Source organism: Geotrypetes seraphini, chromosome 1, assembly GCF_902459505.1.
Source record: "Geotrypetes seraphini chromosome 1, aGeoSer1.1, whole genome shotgun sequence".
NCBI classification, from domain to species: Eukaryota; Metazoa; Chordata; class Amphibia; order Gymnophiona; family Dermophiidae; genus Geotrypetes; species Geotrypetes seraphini.
The window spans coordinates 406,437,985-406,442,572 of record NC_047084.1 but is presented as its reverse complement, the minus strand read 5'-3'; the positions used below and the strand labels follow the sequence as shown (position 1 = coordinate 406,442,572).

The following is a 4,588-nucleotide window of genomic DNA, read 5'->3' as shown; positions in this document are numbered from 1 at the left end:
TGTTATTCAAATTTATTAAATACATCCTTTTTTTCTGCAAAATCTGGCTAAACAGTATAGATTTTAACACCCTACGACCCCCACCACCCTTGTTTCTTATTACAAGTACAACAACACGGAATAAATCACAGACCTGTATTTCTCTGTGACTTTGAAGGAGTTTAGCAACCTGGTCTAAGAAATCATCAGCATCTAGCGATTCGGGATTTAATTTACCAGAAAACAAGGAGTTGTGAAAAAGTGACGAATGTAGGTGCACTTGTACGTAGTCACCGGGCGATACTCTGTTGCTAACATCGTCCAGGATATGTTGAATGCCTTGGCGTATAGCATTTTGAGCATCACTTAATGATGTTATCTTGTCTAAATTAATGAAACGAAATTCTTCTGAATAAAGCACACCATGAAACTTGTCCAGTTTACGATCCCATCTTTTCACAAATTGGACATAGTTGATTGATTCTGAATCTTCAGAAGGACCTAATGCACCCTTATTTGAACCATCCTCTGACACTTTGCTGCTATCAGAATAATTATCAACTTCATAACATTCTCCTTCTTCTGTGCTGTCCGGCTGTGCTTCTGTGCTGTTAAACTTTTCTGTCGGCTTCACGGTATCTGCTTGTGACTTTCTAACATTTTCCCGATCTACAATTTATAACATAGCATAACCGTTAATACTTTTTCCCCATCAACCATTATAAAAGTAATAACATTTTCTTTTACACTAGTCTCCTTACAAAATCAGAATACTTACTATTTCGTTTATCTTTTGGTTTCCTGTAAGCAGCTTTGGACTCTGGTTCCCCGTGTAAGAAGCTTTTACTATGCGATCTTTTCCTGTTATACTTTTCCGTCAGGTTCATGGTATCTGCTTGCGACTTTCTAACATTTTCCCGATCTACAATTTATAACATAGCATAACCGTTAATACTTTTTCCCAACCCTTGAGGATCTGACTGCCTAATATTTTCTTGATCAACCATTATAAAAGTAATGACATTTTCTTTTAACCCTAGTCTCCTTACAAAACCAGGATACCTACTATTTCGTTTATCTTTTGGCTTCCGGTAAGGAACCGGTTGTTGGTTAGAACTTGTCGATGTAGAAGGTGTCGGCTCTCCAGCCGTTTCTTGGTCTAATCATAACGAAAAAAAGAATGTTTTGTAGATGCTGTTTTTAAAAACCAACATATGTGCCAGATAATACATTTGTCACTTACTGTTTAATATCTGTTGTCTTTTTCTGGTAAGAGATAGTTTATTTCTACCATCAGATCCCCGTTCCTGTTTTTAAATGCAATGATAGATTCAGAGAAACTAAACTAAACTAAACTAAGCCTTAGAAAGAAAAAATGATGTCCCTAAAACCAAAATTAAAGGCCCCTTTTCTACTCACCATGTTAGCAGTTGATGTATCTGGGGTCCGGTGTAGCACCCACAAAAACCAGAATGCTTGCTGGTCTTCTCATAGTTTATTTTATACACTTACACCCCCCCTCTATAGAGGTTATCCATTCACAAAGGCTTTATTGTATGTCTAAGGCCTCTGCTAGAGCTTGTTTGTCTTGGTTAGTCATTTTAGATACCAAAACGACCCCTACGTGTCTAGAGCCTAGTTCCTTATAACCTGTCACACCTTCTATTGTTTTAGTTTGGGCTGATAATACATTTCTAAAACACACCACACATTTTATAATTTTTTTAAAGAAAATCTTTATTTTACAACAATAAAATGTTTAAACTTTTATACAAACAAACATACCGTTACACACTGTATTTCCCACAATCCCGAGAATAAAAAAACAAAACATATTTTAAAAAGCATTTCTTTTGAAGAATGATTTATAATCGGTGTCACGGATTAAATCATTTACAATCTCTACATATGCACCATCTCTCATGAAATTGACCAATCTATTGAGTAGTCGTGGCCCGTTTATAGAGGTCTTAATATCTCTGATTAAATCAATGATTATATTAATGCTTTCATTACAAAGCATCAATATTTTCATTTTATAGCCTACAAAAGTGACTACATTTACCACACGTCCTAGGCATAGCATGTCACAAGTTTTTTTGAGTTTCTGCTGTATTTCCTTATGTCCCCATATCAAGCAATCGTGGTGTTTTTGCCCACCAGCACGTATTAAGCAGGCTCCACAATCTTCATCCTTCACGCCTTGCAGACATTTATTTAGAATGCAGTATACAGCCACCTTTAGAACTGATTTAAGTTCTGTTGGTGTTTTGGAAAGGCCTATGCCGGTCCACAGTCCATAATCACAAGAATCTTCAGGTTTACGCTCATTCACCGCTGGTTCTCTTTGAAACGAGCAGAAAAAACACAAATATGATAGATTTATCATCGGCATGTACACCATGTCCACAGGTTTCTGTGATCGTGAAGATCCGCCACTTCCCTACAAAAAAAAACAAACAAACATACAGAAATAAATTTTCCTTTTTAAAACACATGAACACATTCAGCTTCATAAACCCTTCAACGACCCCTGGTAATACAAAGTGCGTGTGTGTCTCTCTCTCTTACCGTGGAAGATCCTGGCTTTTCCAACATGTCTGTTGCTTCGGCTTCAGCAGCGGCTTCATAAAATTCAATATCTGAAGTATTATCCTCTGGTTGTTCATAGCCTACATCTTCATTTTCTGTGTCTGAATCATATAGCTTTTGAGCATCTGGAAACTCTTGTATTTCAGAATCTGTTAATTCGTGCGTATGCTCCCCGGTATCTGCCGTCACGTCAATCGGTTTTTTGCCGGTGAGTAACCCTCTTTCTCCGCATTACAGTCTTTAAGAAAGTTACAAGGCCTCTTGGTAGGCCTTTTTTCAGTTACCTGCGTGTTAAAGGGATCCATATTTTCTTTGTCTGATTCGTACAGTTTTTCGGTCTTTGGGTAACCCTCTTTTTCTACATCATGATCTTTAAGAAAGTAACTCAATCTACGAGCCTTCGTGACAGTCATTTTGCTTGACGGCTTGAGAACCTTTATTTCTGTTGCTAACAGCTGTGAGAACTTTTTATTTCTGATGTTAACAGCTGTTAAAGATCTAAGACATACGTCATTATGACAACACCAGGGGGACCGGGACAGGTTTAAACACACCTCCTCCCTCTCCCCCCTTGACTTTATCAAGAAGGATGAACCAATGAGCTGTAAGTCCTGTTAAATCTTTCCACTACAGCTGCTTTAACATCATTATGGGTCACAAAATGGTTAACACCTTTTTGTTTTAATAAATTCTTCAGAGACTTATTTAAAAATTCTTTACCCTTGTCTGTTTGAAGTTTTTCAGGTGTACATCCTAAATTAAATATTGTTTCAAAGGCTTCGGTGACTTCATGACCGGTTTTTGTTTTTAAAGAAACGACCCATTCATATTTTGACAGGATATCTATTACCGTTAAGATGTATTTGTAACCGTTGTTATAACGGGCAAAGGCAGACATGTCGACTAAGTCACTTTGCCACTGTCTGTCAACTTCCGACACAATTGTTTTATTTCTTTTAAAATGGATTCTAGCCGGTCTGTGTAAATTGTATGCGTTTTGACCGGTGATCCAATCCACCACATCTTTTCTCCGGACTGTTATATCACTCTTTTTAGCCGCTTGAAGTAGAGGGTTAATGCCTCCATAGCTTTTTGCCGCGTATGGATCATAATAAATTTGCTTCAATAAAGATTCCTTCATAGCTCTGCCTTTTTAACAGAGCCCTGTTAGGTGACAGCTGCTTTTGTTTTTTTTGTTTTTTTCAGATTGTTAAAACAACAGTAGGGGGCCGGGACAAGTTCAGACATGTTTAAACACACCTCCACCTCTCTCCCCCTTGGCTTTATCAGGGGAGGGGTGCTGCAAGGGGCTTATCAGCTGTTACCATGACAATAGGGGAGCTGGCCCATTAACCATTAGCTCAGAATTCCTACTGAAAAGTGTGTTAAAAGCAAATGCAATCTTTTCTCGTTTGTTTCTACCCCTGCTCTGTTTTAAAAGCAGGAAAGATTTTGTGAATGCCTTTTGTTTTGTGATCTGCTCTATCCGTGAGCTCTTAAACCCTGTCTTTTAACTAAAAACTGTTAAAATAAAGACGTTTCTTTTCTGGCCACATCATTTCCGGGTGGGGGTTTTGACTAAGTCTGTTTCCCCTATTTCCACCTACGTGGTCAGAAAAGCGCATTTCCGCCGCGTCATTTACCCTATTTCCGCCTACGTGGTCAGAAAAGCGCATTTCCGTCGCTTCATTTACCCAATTTCCGCCTATGTCATCAGAAAAGCGCATTTCTGGTAGGGGAAGGCACTCCCATTTCTGGTGATGTCATCAGAAAGCATATTTCTGGGGTCAAACACGCCCCCATTTCCGGTGATGTCATCAAAAAGTGCATTTCTGGGGCGGGACATGAGGGGGCAGGGCAATGGGAGGGGAGGGGCTTGGGGGGCGGGTCTGGGGTCATGGGCGGGGCTACTACCACCATTCGTTCCTATGGGAGGGGTGGGGCTTAGGTGAAGAGTGGGGCGGGGCCATGGGTGTGGGCGGGGCTACCACCATTCATTCCTATGGGAGGGGCAGGG

At 39.6% G+C, this 4,588-nt stretch overlaps 1 long non-coding RNA gene across 1 annotated transcript; it reads right to left on the bottom strand.

The window, feature by feature from the left end:
• Positions 1–601: 601 nt before the first annotated feature.
• On the bottom strand, positions 602–1,100 carry LOC117357815. The gene is made up of 3 exons (XR_004538865.1): positions 1,046–1,100; positions 758–901; positions 602–648 (listed from the first exon to the last, which is right to left on the bottom strand). It is a non-coding gene; the product is annotated as an uncharacterized LOC117357815 (long non-coding RNA).
• Positions 1,101–4,588: the final 3,488 nt, after the last annotated feature.